Source organism: Elephas maximus, chromosome 22 (assembly GCF_024166365.1).
Source record: "Elephas maximus indicus isolate mEleMax1 chromosome 22, mEleMax1 primary haplotype, whole genome shotgun sequence".
Classification (NCBI taxonomy): Eukaryota; Metazoa; Chordata; class Mammalia; order Proboscidea; family Elephantidae; genus Elephas; species Elephas maximus.
In genome coordinates this window covers 53,862,850-53,890,124 of record NC_064840.1, presented here as the reverse complement: position 1 = coordinate 53,890,124, position 27,275 = coordinate 53,862,850, and the positions used below count along the sequence as shown (strand labels likewise).

The following is a 27,275-nucleotide window of genomic DNA, read 5'->3' as shown; positions in this document are numbered from 1 at the left end:
AAACTCTATGGGGCAGTTCTGCTCTGTCCTATAGGGTTGCTATGAGTCAGAATTGACTCGACGGCACTGAGTTTTTTCATTATCATTATGTTGTTTATTGGTCCAGTTGTGAGGATTTTTGTTTTTTTGTGTTGCAGTATAATACATGCTGAAGGCTGTGGTTTTTGACCTTCATCAGTAAGTGTTTCAAGTCCTCTTCACTTTCAGCAAGCAAGGTTGTGTCATGTGCATATTGCAGGTTATTAATGAGTCTTCCTCCAATTCCGATGCTGTGCTCTTTTTCATATAGTTCAGCTTCTCGGATTATTTGCTCAGTGTACAGATTGAATAAGTATGGTGAAAGGATACAACCCGGGTGCACACTTTTCCTGACTTTAAACCACACACTATCCCCTTGTTCTGTTCAAACAACTGCCTCTTGCTGTAAGCTCAGGTTCCTCATGAGCACAATTAAGTCTTCTGTAATTCTCAGTCTTTGCAATGTTATCCGTAATGTGTTATGGTCCACACAGTCAATGCCTCTGCAAAGTCAATAAAACACAGGTAAACATTTTTCTGATATATTCTGCTTTCAACCAGGATCCACCTGACATCAGCAATGAAACCCCTGGTTCCATGTCCTCTTCTGAATTTGGCTTGAATTTCTGGCAGTTTCCTGTCGATGCACTGCTGCTGCAACCACTTTTGAATGACCTTCAGCAAAATTTTACTTATATGTGATATTAACGATATTGTTTGATAATTTCTGCATTCTGTTGAATCACCTTTCTTTGGAATAGATACAAATAGGGATCTCTTCTAGTCATTTGACCAGTTGGCTGATTTCCAAGTTTCTAGGCATAGATGAGTGAGGGCTTCCAGGGCTGCATCCTTTTGTTGAAACATCTCAATTTGTATTTGGTCAATTCCTAGAGCCTTGTTTTTTGCCAATACCCAGTGCAGCTTGGACATCTTGCTTTAGTACCATCTGTTCTGGATCATAAGCTACCTCCTGAAATGGTTGAATGTTGACTAATACTCAACCAGAATTGGTCAAGTACATTACGACTTTAAAAAAAATATTTCTAGGATAAGGCCACTTTTATGGCTACTGCCCCTGGTCTGATTAACCATCTCCTCTTACAATTTCCTCTCACCGTAGCCTCCTAACTAGTCTCCTAACTTCCACCATCCTTTGACCTCTTTCTGTCTACTCTCAACAGAGCAACAAGATGAATGTCTTAAAAAGCCAATTAGATCATGTCACTCTCCTACTCAATTTCTTCCAGTGACTTCCCATCCTACTAAAAGTAAACCCAAAGTATCATAATGTTGAACAGAACCACCTGTGGTCCATATCCCTGTCACTTCTCTTATCTTATCTCTCATTCCCCTGCTTCACTCTGTTCTAATCACATTGGCCTTCTTGATGCTCCATGAGTGCTCCAAGTACATTTCTGCTTTGAGACCTTTGCAATGGCTGTTCCCTCTGCTTAAAGCACTCTACATCCAGACATGGGCATTTCTAACTCCCTCAGTTTCTTTCAGTCTTTGCTTAAATATCCCTTCTCACTGATGTCCTCCCTGACCACCATATTTAAAATTGCATCACCATACCCTCATGTAGCACTTTCAATTCCACTTATTCATGTCTACCTTTTTGTTTTTCTATAGCACTTACTTCCATTTAACAGGCTATATAATTTACATATTATTATATTTAGTGTCTAATGTCTGCCTTCTCCTTTTCTCTCCCCTCTCCCTTCTACCCTGCTTGAATGTAAACACCATTAGGACAGAGATCTTTGTTTTGTTTACCGATATATTACAAGAACATAAAACAGTGGCTGGCACAGAATAAGCACTCAGTAAATCTTTGTTGAATGCAAGAATTAATTACCATTAAACAATTTTAATTCCCCTCACAGTAACATGTTTAGACACAACCCTGTCACATGGAACTATGTGCAAGAGTTCATTTCCTCAAAGATGCTAACATGCAGCAGGGGTAAATCAAGCAGTAAATGCTACTGTTACCAGGCAGGTCCAAGGGGGTCAGCTGCACCAGGCTGTATATTAGAAGGGGCCTGGACCATCCTCCTGCTAAGGATGGCTTCTCCATCAATCTATCAACTAAGCAAGTGCACTAGTCACTGTGAGAAGACAGGAGAAGTTAACACAAGATCCTTGCCCAAAAGGCGACATTTACCCACATAAAACAATAGGAAGACAACAGCAGGCAATATATCATCAAGTGCTAAATTGGGTGTTATTGACTCTAAGTACCGTTAGAGTTCAGAGAGGGGAGAAATCAATGTGCACTGAAGCTGTCCACGGAGCTTGGGGCCATCACTCCTCAAGTTCCTTGAGGGCAGGGGCTATGTCATCGTTTATTTTCTTTCTATTTCTTTTTCTTTCTTCTTTGCTTGCTTTCTTACTTGCCTCTTTATCCCTTTGTCTTTTCTTCCAAGAACCCAGCACAGTGATCTGCACCGTGTGTGTGTGTGTATACACACACACGTGTGTATATATATATATATATATATATATGTATATGCCATATATAAATTATTCAGAACATACGTGTCTTGTAGAATATAGGTATATATATTTATCTTTATTTCTATATCTTGTTGTCGTTAGATGGCAAAAAGAATAGGTTCCAGCTCATAGTGACCCTATGTACAACAGAATGTAACACTGCCCAGTCCCGTGCCATCCTCACAATCATTGCTATGTTTGAGCCCACTGTTGCAGCCACTGTGGCAATCCAACTCATTAAGGGTCCTCCTCTTTCACTGACCCTCTACTTTACTAAGCATGATGCCCTTCTCCAGGGACTGGTTCCTCCTCATAACATGTCCAAAGTAAATGAAAAGAAGTCTTGCCATCCTTGATTCTAAGGAGCATTCTGCTGTACTTCTTCAAAGACAGATTTGTTTGTTCATTTTTCTGGCAGTCCACGGTACCTTCAATATTCTTCTTCAACCCCATAATTCAAACGCATCAATTCTTCTTCAGTTTTCCTTATCATTGTCCAGCTTTCGCATGCATATGAGGTGATTGAAAATACCATGGCTTGGATCAGGTGCACCTTAGTCCTCAAAGTGACATCTTTACTTTTTAACACTTTAAAGGGGTCTTTTGCAGCAGATTTGCCCAATGCAATACGTTCTTTGATCTCTTGACTGCTGCTGCCATGGGCATTGATTATGGGTCCAAGTAAAATGAAAGCCTTGACTACCTCAATCTTTTCCCTGTTTATCATGATGTTGTTTATTGGCCCAGTTGTGAGGATTTTTGTTTTCTTTATATTGAGCTGTAACATATAGTGCAGGCTGTAGTCTTTGATCTTCATTTGTAAGTGCTTCAAATCCTCTTCACTTTCAGCAAGCAAGGTTGTGTCATCTGCACTTTGCAGGTTGTTAATGAGTCTTCCACCAATCCTAATGCTGCATTCTTCTTCAAATAGTCGAGTATCTCGGATTATTTGCTCAGCATACAGATTATATAAATATGCTGAAAGGATACAACCCTGACACACACCTTCCTTGACTTTAAACCACGCAGTACTTATGCCTCTTGGTATAAGTACGGGTTCCTCATGAACACAATTGTTTTAGAATTCCCATTCTTCTCAAGGTTATCCATAATTTGTTATGATCCACACAGTCAAATGCATTTGCACAGTCAATAAAACACGGGTAAACATCTTTCTAAGCAGCCCTGGTGGCACAGTGGTTAAGTGGCTACTAACCAAAAGGTTGGCAGTTTGAACCCTCCAGCTGCTCTGAGAGAGAAAAATGGAGCAGTCTACTTCTATAAAGATTACAACTTTGGAAACCCTACGGGCCAGTTCTAATCTGTTCTATAGGATCACTATAAGTTAGAATGGACACCAATGGGTTTGATTTTTGTTTATATATAACAAAACCACAAATCTGATTCTAAGCTTTCAAACAGACTATTTGAGAAGAAAAACCTGATTAATTATGCTATTTGCACTGATTTTATGACAGAAATAGACCAGTTGTTCGACAGATACAACTATTCCAGATACTTAAGCTTTCCAGGTATTTCTCCCTAGGGTCCTCATAGAGCAGACATGCTATAAGGTAATGAACAATACCCTCAATGAGCTTCTTAGAGCAGCCTCAACCACGAGTTTCACATGGCTGTTTGTTTCACAAATACTTTCAACTGTCTGAGAGTACTCTTATTTAATCTTGACAGTTATGGGAAAATTTGTACATTTAGTGTAGTCGGAATCTACAAATTTAACAAAGTAAAAGGGAGTAGCACAAATTTAAGAGGAGCTGCTCTTGGAACATTATAGGATTCAAACAAATACAATACATATACACACACAGTCAACCAAGCTGGTTGTTAACTGCTGCTGAGTTGGCCCCTGACTCATGCTAACCCCATGCACAAAGGAACCAAAAACTGCCTGGTCCTGTGTCATTCCCAGCATAGATTGTGGAGCCAGTGTTGTGATCCATAGGTTTTTATTGGCTGATTTTCAGAAGAAGATGACCAGGCCTCTCTTCCTAGTCCATTTTAGTCTGGAAGCTCCACTGAAACCCACTGAGTATCATGGAAAACCAAGCTCCACTGACACCAGAGTGGCTATGTATGAGAGCACTGGCTGGAAATCTAACCCAGGTCTCTGGGAGGCCAGAATTCTACAACTGAACCACCAATGTCCTCATATACATAAAGTGATAGACTCTAGTTCAGAGGGGGGAAAAAAAAAACTACAAAGGGGCTACCAAACTTGAAAAGAACCTTGGACACTAACACAGTTGCTTTATTAGGACTGGAAGGCAGGAAAGGACAATGAAAACAGGTGGTTTTTGGAAAAGACCACTTAATACATTAAAGTTGTGCCTACCTGTGCCTGTGGAGGCAGTGGTGGCACTGAAAGGTTTCAACCAGAGCTTAGTGTCTTCATTATATTTATGACACCCCTCATTGCATGTGGTGTATATTTTAAAGCCCCTTCCCCAACATCAAAGCCAAGCAGTGTACCTCATTTCTGTGGACTGGACCACAGTGGGGCATGTGAAGGAAAGGGAGTGCTCTACTAAGAAAATCAGAGTGAAAATAGGGCCAAAACCACAAACAGTCTTCAGTGGCTTTTTTTTTTATTTTTCGGTGTAATGAAACTCATTCCCAGCTAGAGTCAATAACTTATCTTAGGTGCTTGACAATGTCTATGTCAACATTCCCTTTAATATTTTACTGTTTAATTTTCCCATTTTGTATCATACTTAATTTTATACTTAATTTTAAATCCCACTGAAAACAGAAAGGCTATAATGCCCCTCCCCCCTCCACGCACACACCCTCACATCAATAAAAGTGGAAGCAAGGAAGTATACCAAATCAAAGAAGTGTGGCTATTCTCATTGCAGGGTCTTTGACAGTGATGATCTCATGCTGTCCTGCAGGCCACAGAGGGGATGGGATCAGTGATCTTCTCTGCTGGCTCCTCACCAGCTCTAGTTTTGAGCTACTCAAAGCCAGCTTGTGGGCAACCTGGGACTGCCATCCATTAACATTTTTCAGTCTTTTGCAGTGTACTATAATTTATCCCTGTCATTTAGACCCAGGCAGTGGTCTTTAGCTTATTTCTGAAATCTTATTACATTTTTTATTCATAGAGAAATAAGGTCTAGGTATCGAAGATCAATAGCAGCCTCCATCATGCTTACATTATTAATAAGAAAGATGTTGTATGAAGACAGACTGGTGTATTGGATTTGTTCAGCAGCTGGGCTCATTTCAGACAGGTAAGAAAGTTTTCTTGTATTTCACTCTCTCTCTTCTTCAGTCCATGCACTGTTTACGTCTTCTGGGAGTGTGGTCTCTAGCACTGACATATTATTTAACATCTTGGTTTGGCCCAGCCAGGCTTCAAAGAGGGAAAGAAGTCTGATTATTGGACAAGGGCCCAAGAAGCAAAAGACCTGGGCTTTCTTGGATGCCCTGGGTCGTTGTGGTACAGACTGCCTTGAGTCAGTCAACATCGACAAGGTCAACAAGAACAACAAAACTAGGTTAGCAGTTTTCCACTTATAAAGCTCTTTTCCCATACATTCAAAGACAGAATTTCCTTACCTAACCTCAATTGTTGTCTAACACCAACAGCTAGTGGCTTGATATTCACACTTCTTTCATACCCTAAGTTATCTTAATGCAATAGTAACTCCAGTCATCAAGCCAAGCCAAGATTTTGTTACCTCTCTTCTGCCAGTTTCCAGAGGAAGTAGAGAAAACCTCAGAGTAGGAGAGCAGTCAGTACTCCTTGGGCAAGAAGGGCAAGGGCCAGGGAGCATTGTGACATCTGTGCTCCCAAATTTGTTTCAAGCAGTAGAATTGACTCTGCTGTAGTCCTACAGCGAACTCACAGTATAGTTAAGTGAAATCCTTGGGAGTTGTCTGCACTGAGGGTTATAAGCTGTAAATGTGACCAGGCCAGGTCAATGGACAACTTTCTCAGTTATTCTATTAAATTGATCTATGTGACATTTGACACCATTGACCACATTCTTCTTGACACTGACTTTCTCTCTAGAGGCTACTGAAGTCCACTCTGTACTGTAGCTCCTTTCACTTCTACAACCACTTTTCTTGGTCATGTTTTCTCATACCTTCTTTGTCCAATCTCTTAACAACTGGGCTCCCCAAGGTTCTATTCTTGACTATTTAAATCAATTCTTGTACTCTTGTTGGGCAATCTCATCCTTTCCATGATTCGAACTATTCCTATTGGATGTTGACTCCCAAATTATTATCTTTAACTCTGACCTCTCTTTGGGGCTCCAGAGTGACTCTCTGTGACTTTTTGCTTAACATTACCATTTTGAAATCCAATAGGCATTTCCAATCTAATATGTTCAGAACTCAATTTTCTCCCCTAAAACCTTATTCCTCCCGCTGTTTCTAAGTGATTAGAAGCGCTTTGACAACCAACTCAGAAACCAGATAGTCCATGTACACTCTTTCCCCTTAGCCCCCTTTTCAGTCTTTGCCTCCCTTCTATCTGTTGTATCTGCATAGCCCCTGCCCCAGGTCAGTCCTCGAGTTTCTCTTGCCTGCACTGTTCTAAGAGTCTTGTAATTCATCTTCCTGCTTCTTAAATGGCACTCCAGAGTGATTGAACTAAAACACAAATATGATGATGGTATTGCCGTAATTAGAACCTGTCAGTGTCTTTTGCTACTTTCAAGAAAAACTCAAACGCCCCAGTATGGTGTTCCAGATATTTCTCCAATTCCACAGATGCCCACCTCAGTCTTCTCTCTCAATACCAAACATAAGCTCCAGTCATCCCAACCAGCTTGCAATTCCCCAACTATGCTTTGCTATTTTGTGCCCTGTAACTTTTACTTTTGCTTCTTCCTCTGCTGACCGTATCCTCCCATTGGCCATCACCCTCCTCCCTGTCCACCTGGAGAACACCTCCTTTCTTTCAAGGGTCAGCTCATAGTTACATCTCCCTTGAATCCTTTCCTGACTATACCACCACCTCCTCTCCTCCAGGTGGAATAATTTATTTCTCTTTTGTAATCTGAGCATACTTTACGTGTTGTTGTTATTACTTTTTGTTGAGCCAGCTCCAGCTCAAAAAGATGGCCAGCCCTGCACCATTTTCATGATCATTGGTATGTTTGAGTCCACTCCTGTGGTCATTGTGTCAATCCATCTCATTGAGAGTTTGCCTGATTTTTGCTGACTCTTTACCAAATATGATTTTCTTTTCTAGCAATTGATCTTTCCTGATGACATGTCCAAATAAACAAGCAGAAGTCTTCCCATTCTTGCTCCTAAGGAGCATTCTGGTTGTATTTCTTCCAGAACCCTATGTAGACTTCTATTATAGTACTTACAAACTTTTATTACACATTTTTGTTTATATAATAGCATCTTAATTTTCTTTGCATACCTAGACTTAATGGTAGTAAATATTTATCAAATACTCTGCCCTGGTGCTGTTCTAACAACTTTAATGACTCAGTTAATCCTCACAACAACTCTATGAGGTAGGTAGTATTATTGACCCTATAAGATGAGGAAACTAAGGCATAGAATATTTAAGTAGCTTGGCCCAAGGTCACACAATTAGTGGCAGAGACAGGCTTTGAACCCATTTGGTCTGACTCCAGAGCCTGTGAATTTAACCACTGTATTGTACTGCCAATGCCTACTGTATAATAAGCAACAAATGAGTGCTGACTGCATGAATTAATGAGATTAGATGCCTGGGGAAGAGTGAGCTAAATGCCAAAAACTGTGAGAGGAGAGCAAAGTTGCAGGCTAGTCAGGATCAGATAACTCAGCTGAAGCATTAAATCTGGACTGGGCAATTAACTGCAACAATCAAAGCCTGTGGGCATATTCTGAGACCCAAACCAATGGTTAGCAGGAGGTAAGGCTCAAGTCCTGGGGCAAGCCTACAGCAGACCAGATGACCTCATGTGGTCCAGAGCCTAAGACTACGGAAGCTCCTTTGAAGATGTGAGCCAGCCTCTGATGGTCGGTCAGGGGCAAAGTCACCTGGCCATGTGCCTGAGCAGGGTAGAAAGCCTCCAGAGAGCCTGCTCCTTGATGTGCAGGACTCCATTGTGAGGAAGCCCAAAGTCAACTACAGAGTTAAGACTCTCTAGACTGTAAGTCCATGAGGTCAGGCAGAATTTGTTATGTGACTGGAACATTTTGAGCCTAGCAAATGATTCATGGTAGGCATCCATTAAATGCTTGTCAAATTAATTGGATGAAGACAGTAGAAATAAATCCCAGACAGAGATCAAGGCCTTCCTGTCTTTCTCACACTTCCTCCACAAAACCTGTGACACACAGATGTTCAATAAGTTACAGTTGTTAAGTAACTGTATCACCTTTTGGTGATTATCTACCTGTAGAGAAATTTATTTATTTCTCATTATTTCTTTTTCTCTTTCCATTGATGAACTCAGAGTCCAAAAAGCAGCAAGAATCCAACAGTTTATGGTTGCCAGAGGCTAACCTTGAGTAAGACTTTCCAGTCCCAAGACAACATATTTTAAATACTGGACCACTCTTTTCTCTTGGGTGGATGTTGGCAATAACAATAATGGAGGAAAACAACTCTAGGATTTCTCTTTTTAATGTATTTATTTTATTTTTGTTGTTGAGAATATACACAGCAAAACATACAACAATTCAACAGTTTCTTCTTGTACAATTCAGTGACATTGATTATATTCTTCAATTGTGCAACCATTCTCACCCTCTTTTTCTGAGTTGTTCCTCCCCCATTAACATAAATACATACCCCCTAAGGTTCCTACCTACCTTTCAAGTTGCTGTTGTCAATTTAATCCCATATAGATAGTTCTTAAAAGAGCATAATACTCAAGGCAGACTTTTTTTTTTTAATAGTTAAGTTAAGCCATCGTTTGGATTTAATAACACTTCAGGGGATATTTTTGGTTTAAGGCTTAAAGATTATCTCTGGCAATAGTTTCAGGGGTTCATCCAGCCTTCGTGGCTCCAGAAACTCTGGATTCCATGAGAATTTGAAATTCTGTTCTGCATTTTCCCCCTTTTGATGAGGCTTCTTCTGTAAAATTCTTGATCAAAATTTTCAGTAATGGTAGCCAGGCACCATCAAGTTCTTCTGGTCTCATGGCAAAAGACACAGTTATTTATGGAGGCAATTAGCCACATATCCATTTCCTCCTGCTATTCCTGATGTTCCTTCTGTTGCTTCCAGGTGACTAGAGACCAGTTGTTGTGCCACTTACAAGCTTTTAAGAGTCCAGACACTACATGATAAGCTAGGAACAAGAACAGAAGAACTAAAGATGTTATTAGACCAATTAACTGGGATGTACCATGAAACCATGACCCTAAAACTCCAAAGAAACAAATTCTATGAAGTGTTTGGTTGCAAAAAAGCAGCCTCAGCAGCTACTCCTTTTTTTTTTTTTTTTGTCATTGTTCTAAATATATCTATCACACTTTTTTTTTAAATAATTTTTATTGTGCTTTAAGTGAAAGTTTACAAATCAAGTCAGTCTCTCACACATAAACTTATATACACCTTACTACATACTCCCATTTACTCTCCCCCTAATGAGTCAGCCCGCTCCCTCCTTCCAGTCTCTCCTTTTGTGACTGTTTTGCCAATTTCTAACCCTCTCTACCCTCCCATCTCCCCTCCAGACAGAAGATGCCACCACAGTCTCAAGTGTCCACCTGATACAAGTAGCTCACTCCTCATCAGCATCTCTCTCCAACCCATTGTCCAGTCCCTTCCATGTCTGATGAGTTGCCTTTGGGAATGGTTCCTGTCCTGGGCCAAGAGAAGGTTTGGGGACCATGACTGCCGGGATTCTTCTAGTCTCAGTCAGACCATTAAGTCTGGTCTTTTTATGAGAATTTGGGGTCTGCATCCCAGTGTTCTCCTGCTCCCTCAGAGGTTCCCTGTTGTGCTCCCTGTCAGGGCAGTCATTAGTTGTGGCAGGGCACCATCTAGTTCTTCTGGTCTCAGGATAATGTAAGTCTCAAGTTCATGTGGCCCTTTCTGTTTCTTGGGCTCATAATTATCTTGTGACCTTGGTGTTCTTCATTCCCCTTTGATCCAGGTGGGTTGAGACCAATTGATGCATCTTAGATGACCACTTGTTAGCATTTAAGACCCCAGATGCCACACTTCAAAGTGTGATGCAGAATGTTTTCTTAGTAGAATTTATTTTGCCAATTGACTTACATATCCCCTGTAGCCATAGTCCCCAAACCCTCGCCCTTGCTCCGCTGACCTTCCAAGCATTCAGTTTATCCAGGAAACTTCTTTGCTTTTGGTCCAGTCCAGTTGAGCTGACCTTCCCTGTATTGAGTATTGTCCTTCCCTTCACCTAAAGTAGTTCTTATCTACTAATTAATCAGTAAATAACCCTCTCCCACCCTCTCTCTCCCCTCTCGTAACCACGAAAGAATGTGTTCTTCTCAGTTTAAACTATTTCTCAAGATCTTATAATAGTGGTCTTACACGATATTTGTCCTTTTGCATCTGACTAATTTCACTCAGCATAATGCCTTCCAGGTTCCTCCATGTTATGAAATGTTTCACAGATTCATCACTGTTCTTTATCGATGCACAGTATTCCATTTATCACACAACATTTTACAATTCAACTTCTTACAGGTGTACGGCTCCAGGATTTCTTCATAACAATGAGATAACAATTCTCATCTTGCATTGCCTACATTTTTCTACTATCCAATTCCTCCCACCTCCGAAGTTAGTTTCTCCAAAAGTCCCTCACATTTAGATACTGGAACCTCTGTTCTTGGTCAATCTCCAAGGATTTACTAAGCATATTCTATGTTCTCAGCATGGAGATTGATATATATATATATATATATATATATATATATATATATATATATATATATATATATATATATATATATAATTGTATATTCTATCCAATTCTCAGCATGGAATCAGATAGAAGAGACTTTGGACATGAATCCTGCTCATTACCTCACTTGGAGATATTATTATTATGCCAATGTTGTAAAGATGAGAAAATGAGCTTAGAAACACTAACTAACTTGACCAAGGTCAAACAGCTAGGAATACCCCAATTGGAACTCAAAGACAGATTTTGCTAACTATAAATTCTGTCTTCTTAAAGACTGTACTGTACTAATAATAGGAATGCAAAATAGAGAGATAGTATTTGGAAAGAGATATTCAGGGAAGGCTTCACAGGGTAAGTGAGGTCATCAGCTGTACCCTGATCTTTGGGTTTTGGATTGATAGACAGGTAGGAGGAAAGCATTTCAGAGGGAGGGATTAGCATGAGTAATGCACAGAGACAGGGATGTGCCCAGTATCTGTAGGGAAAACATGGGAACAAGAGTAATCTGTAAATAAAGGCAGGTGCAGAAGAGAAGCCTGTAGGAGAGTCATGCCTAGTGATGTCTCTTCCTTCTGTGGTTTAGCCAGTCCAGCTCTCTCCTCTGTATGTGTCCAAGTACAGACAGATTAAGCCTGGCACTTTCTCCCATTTTTCTCCACTGCCTTTCCCTTCCTGAATGCCAACCAATGGGCAGCCCAAACACATTTCTCAAAGTCTAATTAGCATCAACAATAGTTCAAGTTAATCGCCATAATTAATGGAAAGACAAGGCTATGACTGGGAGAATTATAAATGGGAATAATCGAATGTGATTGAGTCTGAAGCAGCCTCTATTCAGGAAAGCTGGAGGGGAACATCCTCTATTCCTTTCAGTTCCCCTGACTGGGCCCCCCCACCACCCCAGTCAGGCAGTATGAATACAGGCAGAGTCAGTCTCATCAAATCAGATTCCATCCACAATGCAGGCAATGACCTCTCCCAGCAAATTACCATTATTAGAGGTAATTATATAATAATAGTTGCACAATGGCCCAAACCCCCTCCTCTGACAACATCAGCACACCCGCGGTGACAACGTTCTTAGAATGGAATCATGTTTTCTCTGTCTTTCTTTTCCTTTTTTCTTTCATTACATCGCTCACATTCAATTTTTTTATTCCTCTTTGTATTGCTGGCTGCCCTGTTTCTCTCTTTTCTTTTCCTCTACCCTTACTTCTTCACCTTCCTTCTCTCTATCTTCCCTTTCTTTTCATCTTCTCTTTTTCTCTCTTCTTTTAGTTTCTTTCTCTTTCCTTCCCATTCTCCTTCCTCTCTTTTGCAATTCTTATGTAAAGACCAGGTTTCAGGAAAGCCAAAGACTTCTGAACCAGTCTCCTCTACATCACTCCCTTTTCCAAAGAGTTTTCTTTTCTCCAGCCCCTTTTTTTCCATTTGTGCAGAAGGGAAATGTGGTGATGATGTCGTTATCTGTGGGGCTTTCTTTCTTTTTAGCATCACTGTAGCAGATATCTTATTACTTTTACCCTAAATTGGTATCTCCAAGTCTTCATGAGATGACTCATTCATCCATTCACTCATTCTTTCAATATTTACTGAATTCCAAAAATATGACAGGGCCATATAAGTATGGAAACAGAAAACCCTGTGGCTAAAACAGGTCTATCCTACCTACAAACTTACTCTTTGTTTGTGAAATTGGATTTTTCTCCAACTGGGTTATTCAGAAAAATGATATGGTTTGAGGTACTCAGGTCTTTCTCTTCTTTATTTCCTACATAGAAACTATCAGCAAGCTGGACTACAGTATCTTTTTTCTTTTGAAACTCTCCTAATGCTCCTATTCTCTCCAGCTTCACCTCCACCAACCGAGCCTGTTCCATCATACCTGACACCTACATTGCACCAACAGGTTCCTGGAGACCAGAGGCCCCAATTCCAGCATTGGCCTCAGAGCTGAGCATTGAATTCTGAGAATCTAGAAGATAAGAATTCCTTGTGCCCAAAGCAGGTGAGCTAAATAATTGTTTTTTTTTCCCTTACTCTAAAAAAAAAAAAAAAAAATGCAGAAAAGTGTAGTTGCAACTATACAAAGCCAAATGGTATAATTTTACATAGAAGCTATGCCAGTTTATAACAACAAAGACAACGTGAATTATCATCTGGCACCATTTTTAGATCCACACCCAGACACCTCCTGAGGACCTGAGGAGAATTTCATCAGGAGTATATAGGTAGCAGTTGGTTGGACAGAATGGGGTTAACAGAAATAGGAAAACGTCAGTGAAAGGGAGCCTGGCTTTCCTTTTGTGTAAACGGTTTCAACTCTGTAAAGCAACAGGAAAAAGAAAAAAAAAAAAGGGAGAAAGAAGAGTTGAGTGTGGCCAGTATAAGGGTTAACCTCTAAGATCTTGTTGGCACTTCACTAAAATGAGGAAATGTTCGGAGTTTGGAGCTTTTTCTAGCAGAAAGAATGACTTGTTTGCCCTTTCATTTATATATGCAACCTAGGGGCCAGCAAGATTTTTGGAATTCATATTGCATATAGTTCTAGATATTCAGCAATAATCTTCAAACACCATATCCCCGCTAGCATGTATTTGTAAGAGGCAGAATGGAATTGTAAAAACAGCATGGAATTTAGAATCTAAAGACCCTGCTTCATGACTTACCACATACTAGCTCTGCGACCTCGGGCAAGCTCACTTAGCTTTCCTGTGCCTTGGGATTTTCTTCATAAAGTGAAGATTGTAATAATGTAAATTAAAATAATATTTAAGATTATATTTGTATGTGTACCTATATTTTGCCTGACTGTGCAGGTTTATTATGAGGATCACACATAAAATACATAAGATATAAATAAATGATATACATGATATAATGTTCTGTAAATTGCTAAGTATTATACATGTCAGTTACTATTTTGTGTCCCAACAGAGCTCAGCAATCCAGGTGTTGGCCATGTATTAAGTGCATAGTAAATATGTGTTGACTGATTGGTATCTGCTTCTCTCACTTAATACAGAAAGGAATGATTATGGACTAAGTAACAGTTTCCAGGCATATGAAGGTCATATCACATAGAGAATGATGGAAAGGAGAGGTCTCTATCCCCCCTAAAGTGTGGCCCTAAGAAAACCAGTCTAAAGTCTGTAGTGATCCCAAATGCCATTTATTTCATTTAGCAGAAATAATCTCTCTCTCTATCAGGAGGGGTACAATATCTTGTGGTTTAAAACCTTTGTGTCTCAATTTGCCTTTAGCTCTTTGAAAGCACACACTTTACTCTGTAGTGTTTTATAGTCCCCTGGGACTTGATGGCACTGGGTTTTTTGGGTGTCCAGTCTGAGTATAAGCTCTACTAAGTAGGGACAGAGTCTCGTTCATCTTTGGACTGAGTCTGTGCCTCACCTGGTATATGTCACACCCTAGGGCCCCCCGTTCATAAGTTGTGCTGAGTTACATAAAGTTGGCAATAAAGTTTGCTAAGCAAGTTATGAAGGGAGGTTCTGAAGACCCCTCTAATGAAGGCAGCATTAGCTCCATGTTCCCTAGGCAAAGAGGTTACCGCCTTCTCCCTTGAAAACAAGAAGTAGTTGTTCTTTAGTGAGGGTGTAGTCCAGGCTCAGTGGAGTTTCAAGTGTGGCTGTCCTGTGACTCATCCACAGCCCTAATGTTACCTCTCGTTCTTAGTTTGGGTTCTCTGGAGGAGCAAAATCAACCGTGAAACACATACATAGATATACAGAGAGATTTACTTCAAGGAAATGGCTCACAGGATTTTGAGGAAATGGCTCACATGATCATGGAGGCTGTTAAGTCCCAAATCCACAGGTCAGGTGGCAGGCAGGAGACCTCAGCAGGGTTGTGGGGACAGGTGAATCCCAAATCTGCAGGTCTGGTAGCAGGCCAGAGGTTTCTGCAGGCTTGTGTCCCAAGAACTGGAGGTTATGTGATGAAAAGACTGCAGGGTTGAGAAAGCAAGCTTTGCCAGAACATCCGTGTGTATACTGGAGGCAGGTCACACCCTCAGGGAAACATCCCTTTCAATTGTTGGCTGATCCCATCAGATCACATCATGGAATGTGACTGCATTATATTACATTGTGAAAGAGCAACTAGTCCAGTATCTGCCAAACCACTGAGAATCATAGCCTAGCCAAGCTGACACATAACATTAACCATCACACCACCTCTGGAAAGCCAGACGGCCAGCTATTACTTCCTCAGCACCTTCACCACATTCTGTTCTGTCTTCTAGCTCAGGTCTCTACTGCAAACACACCTGACACTCCTTCTAGACCGTAGTGGCTTGAGGGGCAGAGAAGGGGCTTTTTCAGCCCAGAGGCCATCTGGTTCAAACCTCTGCTTCTAGACAGATTCACACCTCCACAGTTCCCAGCTGATGTATATCTTCAAGGCTCACAGACTATTTGAAAGTGTTGAAAAGATCCTCTCGTGTCCAAACATCTCCCCAGAGTTACCTGAAAGCCTGCTTTTCATGACCTATTCCTTTTGGAAAAATATTGTCTCTCCATTTACTACAGAAGGAAAGAGAGTGGAAGACAGAACATTAGCAGGGAGGGAATAAAATATTGTCGAGCTACTGTTATATGCCAGGCACTCTGCTAGCTACTTTGTGAAACTGCATCAAATTCTCCCAACAAACCTGAGAGGGCTGGTGTTAAACCCATTTTACAGATGAGAAAACTGAGGCCCAGAGTGGTCACATGGCTAGTGAGTAGGAGAATCAGGATTCGAGGACTGCAGGGTTCCTGTTCTTTGAATCACCTGTGTTGACCTTTTCCCATACAGGAGAACTGAGACTGTGAGGAGGAACGGGGCAGCATTAGCCCCCTGCTCCCCAGGCAGAGAGAGGCAGCCTGGGAATTAGTAGAGGTGTGGGCAGGGCCCAGAAAGTATGTGGCTCTGTTCATCTGAGACACTGTGTCCAGGCCCAGTGCTGGCCAGAATATACTAGCAGAGCACAGTTGTTCCACTCAGTGGGAAACCCACCCAACATCTACCCTGGAACATTCTCTTGTAAAGAACCCACACTCAACTCTAATTGTGTCTCAGAATTTTAAATTGTTGATATTTTTCCCCCGCACTAGAAATAAACTGAGTTCCTGATGGGACTGAAATAGAGAATTGAGAAATGTTAAGTACTTTAAAATACACTATTTATTATGCCATGAATTGTATTCTGTTACTAAGATTCTTCTGCCATTATGTGATTTTGGAGAGGGTTGGGTTCTTTTTACATGTGTTTTTTTCTCCCTGTTCTCCAGGGAGCTTGTAGTACTTAAAACTGTGTTGTATAATAGACAGTATAATCACCGTAAATTAAATGTGCCTCTGCCGAGTTGCGTTTTATGTTAATTCCATTGTGTGGTGGCATCTGCTTGGGAAGGAAGCTATAGATTGGCAGGGGATATGGGTTTCCAGCTTAGCCAAGTACTCACAGCTATAGGTTCTGTGCCACAAGTGGCCGTTACCCTGGGAGGCTGCCAATGCTTGAGAAGAGGGCAGAGAATGGTTGGGGTAGGGCTAGGAGCACCATGATCTGCATTGGGAAAGAACAACATGGAGTCTCAGGACAAAAGCCAAAAGGATTTTTCCTAAGGACGATTGGGAAATAGGATCAGGGAATGATATAGGTTAAGTCAAGCCGAGGCCCACGTCTATAATGGCAAAGTGACTTCCGGAGCACAAGACATTATTGTTATCCCCTTCCAGTTAGTCTAAAGCAATATGCAGTGAAACTCATAAAATCAAAAGAGCCTTGGAACTTGTCTGTTGTTGTTAAGTGCCACCAAGTTGATTTTGACTCATAATGACCCAATGTGACAGAGTACCACTGCCCCCTAAGGTTTTCTAGGCTATAATCTTCACAGGAATACATAGCCAGACCTTTCTCCTTGGAGCTCCTGGGTGGGTTTCAACTGCCAACTTTTCAGTTAGCAACCAAGTACTTTAACCTTTGTGACACCAGAGCTCCTTGTGAACTTGTTTAGGGAACTACAAAGTATCCATAAAGACAGAGCCCCTCTCTGTTAGGCAGCCATGGAGGCTGAAGAACCCCCTAGGGCAAAGAACACCTAGGAAGAAACAAGATTGACAGATCAAAGAAAGGTACCCTGCAAACCCAGCCTGGGAAGGAGGAACAGACCAACACTAGAGACTTAAACAACCAGAGGTGCCAAGTGATGCTAAGCAGGCCAGACCACAGAAGACTAAAGTCACTAGTGTGGGGAGCATACTCTGGAGGGCAAAAAAGCATTTTTTTTTTTTTTTTTTTTGCTTTTAATTGAGTATCTACCCTTTACCAGACACCACAAAACCAAACCCACTGCCGTCGTGTTGATTCCGACTCGTAGAGACCCTATAAGGACAGCGTAGAACTGCCCTGTAGGCTTTCCAAGGAGCGCCTGGGGGATTCGAACTGCAGACCTTTTGGTTAGCTGCCGTAGCACTTAACCACTATGCCACCAGGGTTTCCTACCAGACACCATGCTGATAAATATTGTCCTATTTAATCCTCATCTCATTTAAATGATGCCAAAATTAATAGTCTGTTATACAGATAGAGAAACTAAGCCTTGGTGAGATTAAATAACTTGGCAAAGTCACACAACCAATTATGGGTAGTATAAGTTATTGTGTACATTTTTAGCCGAGAGAACAGAAGTTCAGAGAAGTTAAGTGACTTGACTTGGAATCTTCAGACATGACTTAACTTATAAAAAAGAAAAAAAAAAGGCTTTCTCTTTTGGCTCTGGGGGAAGGTCCTTGTCATCAATCATCCCCTGATCTAGGAGCTTCTCAGCACAGGAGCCTTGGGTCTAAAGGACATGCTCCACTCCCAAAATTGCTTTCTTGGTGGTATGAGGTTCCCCAGTCTTTCTGCTCTCTTCTCTTTTTTATATCTCAAAAGAGATTAACTCAAGATACAACCTAATCTTGTAGATTGAGTCCTGCCTCATAACATCACTACGTCTAGTCCCGTCTCATTAACATCACAGAGGCAGGATTTATAACACATAGAAAAATCGCATTAGATGACAAATGGTTGACAATCACACAATACTGGGAATCACGGCCTAGCCAAGCTGACATACATTTTGGGGGGAAATAAGTAAATCCATAACAGATACTTAGGGGAATTAAATGAGAAAATACTTTGTAGCATCCAGTGAAAAGTAGCATTAAGTAGAGAAGGCAAGAGGGAGGAAGGCCTTTAGCCAAGCAGAGAAGTGGAAAGGTCTTCATGAGCCACAGAACTTTGTGAGCATGAGAACAGTGTGACAATGTCAGCTCCTCCCATCATGTTGTAGAAGTAGGTTTGCTGATACGGAAATATACATGATACATTAAAGAGGAAAATGAAAGAAAAAAAAAGCTAAAATTCTATGTAGAGCATAATTTTACTTTTTAATACATATATGCATAGAAATTAGATGTATTTACCCCTAGAAGGATAGGAAACAAAATATTATGGGAAGTTTTTTTCTTCTTTTTGCTTATCAATTTATCTGCAGTCAGTATGCATTAGTTGTCTATTAGAGAAAACAGTTAAAAATAATTTTGGCCCATTTGACCTCAGGGCCCGGGTGCCTGGCTAAAGCTGTGCGCACGGTGACTGCACTATGTCCATCTGCTCTGCCTCCCAGCTGGTTCCAGCATGTTCCTATGTAGGAATTGAGGGCGAAGGCGAGGGCAGAGAGGGGTGGAGAGAAGGATCCCTGGAACAGGCAAACACACAAACCCCATGCAACGCCTGTGCGCTTCTGCTAGCTGTCTCTTACACATTTGGGCCACCCCTTCTTCCCTGTCCTTCCCAGACCTTGATTCCATATTGAGATCAGGGGCAACTACCCAAAAAGGAGGGCTGAGATAAGCAACAGGCTGCCAAGCAATTGATATGCAAGAAAGAACAGTGGCAGTCTTTGTATCAGAGCCTTACAAAAGCAATTCTCTGCAGTTAATATAAAAAGGTGTCAGTTCTGGTTTAAGTACTGTATTACCAGCAAAGATTTATCTGCCTCAAAGACAGGTCTCATGCCACCAAGGGAATAAACAGCTCTTCTGCTTATCTATTTCACAGAGCACAATATTTCTCTGGTCGTCTCTGCCTCCAGAAGGACTTTTTCTTTGTCTTTCCCAGTTCATATCTAGCAATTTGCAAACAAAAATTACCCAGGCCCAGTGATGACCAGAGATGCTCCTATCCACACTCTCCTCACCAAATTTTTACAGCAATGAGAATTTCTTTTGTTGGGATCTTTTTTGTTTGTTTGTGTGAGTTCATGATATGGGGGCGGGGGAGAGTTGAATAAAGAAGAGGGAGGGGACTTAGGGAAGGATGTGCTGATGAAGAGGAGACCATGGTGTAGGAGACTGGGAGGACTACAGAAGCACTGAATGAAACCACTGGCAGGGTCCTAAGAGGTCATATATGGCAGCCCCCTCCCCTCCTCATCTTAGAGTTGCACTTAGGGGAAGCTGAGTTCCACTGAGGTCCAGTTCAAGACAATAAATACAATGGGGCACCTGCTAAATACAATGCAGGTGCCAGAAATGAATAGAACCTGACTTCCTTTCCTCAAGGGCCTCTTGAAATAGAGACCTGAACATGACAATAATGATAGAAAGTATTTCAAGTTCTGTTAAGATCCCAGAGGAGAGAATGGCCAGCTGAGTCCATAAGCCAGGGAGGGTGTTACTGATTAGAAGACAACGTCTAGGTGAAGTCATTTATGTCCCACCTTGAACAGAGTTAAAGGTGCTTGTTCTAGGGACACACAGCACTTTATAAACCCCTCAAGCTTCATTTGCTCTTGCTTTAAAAAGAGTTAAAGGAATAGTTACATATCTGATTTGCCCATGGGATTCTGAGTTCCATAAAGATAGCCTGATCAGAGTTGTATCTCCCACAAAGTATATCACAGTGCCTGGAACATAGCAGAGACAATATCCAATGGTTGGTTGGATGGATGGATGGGTGGATGGATGGATGGATAGGTGGGTGGATAAGTAGCTGGATGGAGGGGGAATGAGTGGATAGATTGGTGCATGAGTAAGTGGGTAGATGGATGGAGAAAAGCTCTGAAGTTTGTCTCTATGTTCTCCCCTAGATTACAAGTCCCTGGAGAAGAGAAACTTGCTATATTGTGCATATCTGTACACTCTCAGGGCCCACCACAATGCTTTGCTCATAGTAGGAGTTCAAGGATGTTTGTCAAATAATCTTGATACCAGTCACATTTGTCTTACTTTATGACCAAGGAGATCACCATGATGTAATGGAAATAGACTGAGCCTTAGGGTCAGACCCAGGTTCCAAAACCAGTTTTAGCATTTCTTAGTTATGTGACTTTTAGAAAGTTACTTAACTCTTCTGGATTTCTATTCTTTCATCTGAAAATGTGAAAAGTAATCCCTACCCCATCAGATACTTATGGGAATTAAGTGAGAAAATACTGTATAGCACTTAGCATAGTATCTTTTTCATGTTACAGGCTCAACAGGTAATAGGAAGACCACCTCCTGCTCCTTGCCCAGGAATGCCATAGCATTAGTGGAGCTAGGGAGCAAGCCTCTAACTAGACCACTGCGCAAGTAGCTGGAGCCTGGAATGTAAAGTTCCTTCTCTGCAGTCAGAGAGGGAGGGCAGGGAGAGACGACCATGGAACACAGACCCTGGCTCTTTCAATAGTTGCCATTTTTCTGCCAACAGGATATCCTGCTTCATTATAACTGCTAACTTAGCCAGAGTCCTGGCTGGTCTCTGGGGAGGCTGCACAAAGAGAAAAAGAATATAGTGAGAGGGGCTTTTGAACAAGGTGCAAGTGGGAATATCAAATTCTGATGGTGAGAGGCTGAAGGATGTAGATAAACAAGGCAAATCCCTTTGCCCTTACAGGCTGGTAAGAGATGGGTGACTTAGGGGAAGATGCCTTTAGGATTGGCTGATGATGGCAACTAGAAGTATCCCTAATATCCTAATGACATAGCAGTGCCTTGCACAGAAGAAGGTAAAACCACATGAGGGTTTGTCACTTTGAGGATCCTGACTTCCAGATGAACATGTGGGGACATTTACCACCCATTGGCTATGGGACTTTCTACCCAATGGGATCATTCCTGCTCAAAGACACAAAACTACTAAATGCCAAGGCTGGAATTGTAGGAGGCTTGGCTGAATTCCTCCTGTGACTTAGACAAACCGCTTATATTACAGAGGTTTCTTTTTCTGTAATATGAAGATGCTACGAATACCTTTTCTATCTCATGCAGGTATTGTAAGGATCAAAGGCTATAAAACACCCAGAGTTTGGATATTGCAGATACATGCATATGTGTGCGCTTGAATAGCATATCTATTCGTTGATGCCTGAAACTTTAACAGGGGACAAAGTCTTTCATTCCACAAGTAGTAGAAAATTTAATTGGCAAATATTCCTGGGAGATGTAATAGAGGTGCTTAAATTCATGCTCAGGTGTAAATGACAGAAATCAGATCCTTTCCTAAAAGCACTGCGCTGGGTGAGACAGCTTAGTGCCTCCAGGAGGGGAGGAAAGGAAGAGTTGCAGGAGAGATAAAGAGTAGAGAAATGGCAAGTGTGAGAAGGGCATCTGAAGACGAAATCCCCTGCTTATAGACTTGTTTTCTCCTTGGCTGACCAGTTTTCAGGTTTTCCAAACCACATCAGCTAAGCACAGTGTGCTGGGAAGGTTGGGGGTGGGTGTGCTATAAAGCCTCAAGTGCCCATCTTAGGCACAACAAACTTGAAAGAAAAAGTGGTTCCAACAGTTATTTTCTATATAAGCTGTAATGGCTGCTGCCATGTGCTTTATTAGGACAAACAGCCTGTCATAGTAGCCATGGCTGGCTGGCCTGGGAACAGTACACAAAGTGAAGATAACCACACAAAAGCAAGGGGACGGCTCCCACATGCCTTCAGTCTGACCTTCAGGAACTCTGATCAATCCAGGCGAATAAATAAAGATGGGCCACTCCACATGGGCTGTTGGGTGAGTTCCATCACTTTCTCACATTCCCATGAATCCCTGCCAAGAGCAAAAGTGCCCACCTTCCAGATGGGGGCTCAGCCTCATGGCAGTAATAAGCCATCTAGACACATACACACAGACATGTGTATACAGCAGGACACGTCTCCCAGAACCTCAGAAATGATCCGGCCATACGTCTACGCAGCACCTAATCCTGAGTAGCCGAAATTGCTTAGAAAAATCTCCACTTATTCTCAGAGGTTCCCTTATTGCTAAGGTATCCTGTGGTTTATGCTAATTAACTGTAGCAATTGGTGAACCGTTCTTAAGGAAACTGACCTCAGGGAACTTTGAGGGGTGTGACTTCTGTGGGGGAAAATGGCTTTGTTATGCCTCTGTCTTCAGGCCTGTCCCTCACGTATAAGCTTTCTTCCAAATATGGTCTTGTCCAAGAGCAGTTCCTGAGACAGGTTTGGGAAAAGTTGGGCATCTTCCCTGGTCAGGCACAGTGATCTGAATGGCATTTGAAGCATCAGTGGAGAATTTGTGTCTTTGTACCGGGAATAGGGAGATGACTGAGTCGGCAACATATATAGCTATCTATAGTAAACCTGCTAATTCTCTGATTCAATATATACTTATTGAAACCTATTATGTGGTGACATTGTGCCTTAGCACACTGGGAATATAAAAGTTAGTTAGCATGTTCCCTGCTCTCAAAGAAGATGCAGTCGACAAAAAAAGAAACCAGTTGCCATCAAGTCAATTCCGACTCATAGCAACCCTATAGGACAGAGTAGAACTACCCCATAGCGTTTCCAAGGAGCACCTGGTGGATTAGAACTGCCGACCTTTCAGTTAGCACCCATAGCACTTAACCACTATACCACTGGGGTTTCCAGTCCACAAAAAGAACTGGAAGTAATGCAATGGAGATATGCTAGAAGTATGTTCAGAGCAGAGTGGAGACACAAAGGAGACTGTACAAGTCATAACACCTCAATGAGGTGGATTGACACAGTGGCTGCAACAATGGGCTCAAGCATAAGAACAACTGTAAGGATGGTGCAGGAGTGGGGAGTGTTTCGTTCTGTTGTGCACAGGGTCGCTATGAGTTGGAGCTGACTCAACGGCACCTAACAACAACAACAATCCTAAGGATGGAAAACTAAACAGGTGGGAAGAACTTAATTCCTAATGATATTGTAGCACCACTGAATCAACCAAACCTGAAACTACCCTGCCTCCACACTTAATGCAGAATTGGAGCTTAAGATAGACACTTATATGAAAGCATCTATCTAGAAGTGATTGTCTCAGGGTACTTTAGAGAAACAGAACCAACAGTTTATACACATGAAAGAGATTTATTTTAAAGACTTGGGTCATGTGACTGTGGGGGGTTTCCAAGTCCAAAATCTATAGGTTAGGCGACAGGCTGGGAACTCCTACAGGGTTGCATGCCAAAATCCCTAAATTAGGCAATAGGAAGAGTGCAGAAAAAGCAATTTCTGGCAAAATGTTTATTTATAGTCTGGAGGCAGAACACGCCCTAGGGAAACTCTCTTTTTGCTCTTAAGGCTTTCAGCTGATTGGTTTGAAATCCACCCACATTATAGAAGGTAATCTATTTAAGGCCAATTGATTTATCTTATGCAACTACCTCATAAAATCAACTCTACTAATATTTGCCAAACAACTGGGCACCATAGCCTAGCCAAGGTGACTGATGAAATTAACCATCACAGTAATATGAGTGGTGAAATGGTGATGCAGTCAACACGGGACATTAAATAACAATAAAAGAACACAACAATGGTTCTCAATGCTGTGGAGAGGGTGAAGAAGAACTGTTGGTTGGCCAACAGTTGGTGACCTTTGGTTACCTTTTGGAAAGCAGCTTTCCTGGAATAGTGTAGGATGCAATCATACTCAATCACTAACAAGTGGGTGGGTAGACAGAAAATGATAGCAGAGGGTTCCTCTGTTTTCAAAATGTGTTGGTGGAGGAAAGGAGGGAGGTAAAATGGTAGCTTAAGAGAACAGCAGTTCTGAGGAACGCGATTGTAAGGATGAAGAGTGGGTGTAGACAGGGAAAGGAACTAGTAGACACGCAGAAAGTCAGGGTAAGGACAGCAAACATGCAGTGGTATGAGCATGAGGGATAGGAGCAGAAGAAGAGGGACAGCGCCTTCTGAGATCTTGAGGGAAGGGAGAGCAGGAAGTCAACATGCAGAAAGATGAGGTTGAGAGCAGATCACACTGAACAATCCATCATGGTTTAGAAAGTGTGTTTACCTATATTATCATATTCAATCTCCACCAAAATTCTGTAATTTGGGAGCTATCATTAATCCCCATTTTAGATGAGGAGCCTGAGGTTTGGAAATGTCACACACCTAAAAATTATAGTGCTAGGGTAGAAGAATCAAGCTCTGCCTGACCTCAAATCCTGTGACCTTTAGTTCTACTGGACTGAGGCAGTTGGTTTCTTCCTGGGAACACCAAATGCAATAGAGCAGTTGTTCCTACCCTCGCTGCTCATTAGAGTGCCTGTGCAGCTTAAAAAAATATAGAGTACCAGACTCTCTCCTTCGATATTCTGATTCTATTGGCCTGCAGTTGTGTGTTGTTAAAAGCCCTATAACTCTGTGTTGTTAAAAGCCCTCTGTGTTAGGGAACTACTGCTCTAGAGAATTAATGAATCAATGAACATTGATTCCTAGGAGAGTCTGCCTCTCTTGTCTTTAAACCTTAGCCTAGTGACCTGTATTTACGAATTGCTCAGAAATATTTGTGGAAGGGATAGAAGGAAGCAAAGAAGGAGAGAGTGAGAAGGCAGAGATGTTTGTGCTGTATCTCATTCATCTCCACTATTCCATTGATTCAGGAATCCCTATGTCTTCATACCGAGTTATTAGTAGAGTTGATGTTATGAAGTAGTTGCATGTGATTTTATTTCTAAAAACACTATATTCCAGTCACAAGTCTGATTGGCCTTGTCCTCAGAGAACAGCTGCTGTCTTCCATCCCTTGTTCTATTAACTGCTTCTCAGTTAATTCTTAAGAACAATTTGGTATGCATCATAGTTTAAGTTTCTTTAACCTCTGTTGAACAAGAGTAGAGGATGAACATGGAGGTAGACATTCTAAAGAAGCAGCATCTAATGTGGGGATGAGGTAACTGGACAATGCAGCCAAATTCTCCCCCCTGGAATATATCTGTGAGCCTGGAAATGAAGAGTCCATAAGTGTTCAGCCATCAAGCTCAAACTATTTACTTCAAGGGAAACAAATGAGGCCCCTCTCCAGCAAGATCATCATTCTAAGTTCCTGGGGGGCTAAAGGTGAAAAGACATTCTATGCATTGTATGTGATATACAAATTGGCATCTGTGACTTCAGGTAAGTACTGTGACCAGATACATGCCTAGACTGACCAAACACTGCAAGAGCCTAAGGGAGAGGTTACCCCAACTCCCAAGAACTCAACAGGTGTATCCCAGCAACTTGAAAACTGAGTCACAGATGGGCAAAGCAAAAAGAAGAAGCCTTTATTATTATCATTTCAACTTATTATTATTATTATTACCCTTTCCCCTCCCATTCTTTCATCTACCATGGAAAGTCAGTACAGAGGTAATTACCATTGTCCTTGTTCTCAGAAAAAAAAAAAAAAAAACCTCTCCTCTTTGCTGTCCTCCAGTCCAAACAGTGTGAGGAGCTAAGGCTGCACCTTTCCCCACCTCATATGTCTGCCCAGTCCCATACATTTTACATGCCTGCACAATAATGCATTTTATGAGGAATATAAAAACCAGACAGGAATTATCTCCTTCCCTTGTAAGGGCTGTCTCTTTCTGGGGGAGAGATAACAGAGACCTATTTCATTTTGCTGCTTGCTACTGGATGCTCTGCCATAAATTGAGAAAAGAAGCTCTTTTTGAAAAATGCTTTCTTTGACCCCACTGTCACTGGGAAACCGCAGTGAGAGAAATGCCATTCTCTGTACCGTCTTCATGTAGACCCCAGCAAGTGGGGGCAAGGGCAGGGAGGAAGTCAATTCTTTTTTCTCTCTTCTCTCTTTCTCCTCCTTCACATTTACCTAGGGAAGGAGGCGGGGGGAAGAGTGGAGTTCTATTCCTTAGAGGAGAGCCTGCCAAGCAGACATGAAGAGCACAGGAAGTGAAGCTCTGGCTGTTCTAACTGACCCCACTGGCCCAGGCAGAAAGGGTGCAGCCTTCCACAGGAATGCATTCGTTTGGCCCCCGGGTGTGTGTTGGCAAGCTCGGCACGTTATCAAACATGTGGCACCAATAATGCATTCAGCCTCCTTTGCAGCCCCCGTCCATGCCTCGGTGAGCTTAGAAATTAAACTGTACTTTCACCTCTAAAGAATGTTGTCCCTGACAGTGCTGAAGAGGAGTGAGATTGCCAGGCCACTGGGTTGTTGAGTGATGGGTAGGGATGCAGAAGCCCTCCTCTTGGGGCTGGTGAGGAGGTCTGCCTGAGTCCACATTCCCGGAGCTTCTGTGCAAAGTTGACAGGCACATTCACAGTGTGACTGCAGCAGAGGGGAAACTGGAGAACCCCTCACTGGTGCTTGGAATGAATGTCTTCTTATAAGATAAATTGTTTTGTACTCATCTTTATCCTCTCCAGCATCCACCACTAAATAAAATCCAAATATCCCATCCTATCCTCCACCTGGAGTCCCTGGGTGGTGTAAACTGTTAACGTGCTTGGCTGCTGAGAGGTTGGCAGTTCAAGTCCACTCAGAGGCACCTGAGAAGAAAGGACTGACAATCTACTTCCCAAAAAATCAGCCATTGAAAGCCCTATGGAGCACAGTTCTACTCTGACA

At 41.9% G+C, this 27,275-nt stretch overlaps 1 long non-coding RNA gene across 2 annotated transcripts in view; it reads left to right on the top strand.

Moving 5' to 3' along the window:
• Positions 1 to 27,275, top strand: part of LOC126065876 (uncharacterized) — a 63,070-nt gene that overhangs the window by 22,660 nt on the left and 13,135 nt on the right. The window contains exons 2-3 of one of the 2 annotated variants that reach the window (XR_007514946.1): positions 5,646 to 5,774; positions 13,306 to 13,404. This is a non-coding gene — a long non-coding RNA (uncharacterized LOC126065876). The remainder of the gene's footprint in view (positions 1 to 5,645; positions 5,775 to 13,305; positions 13,405 to 27,275) is intronic. The other variant, XR_007514945.1, reaches the window with a different exon arrangement.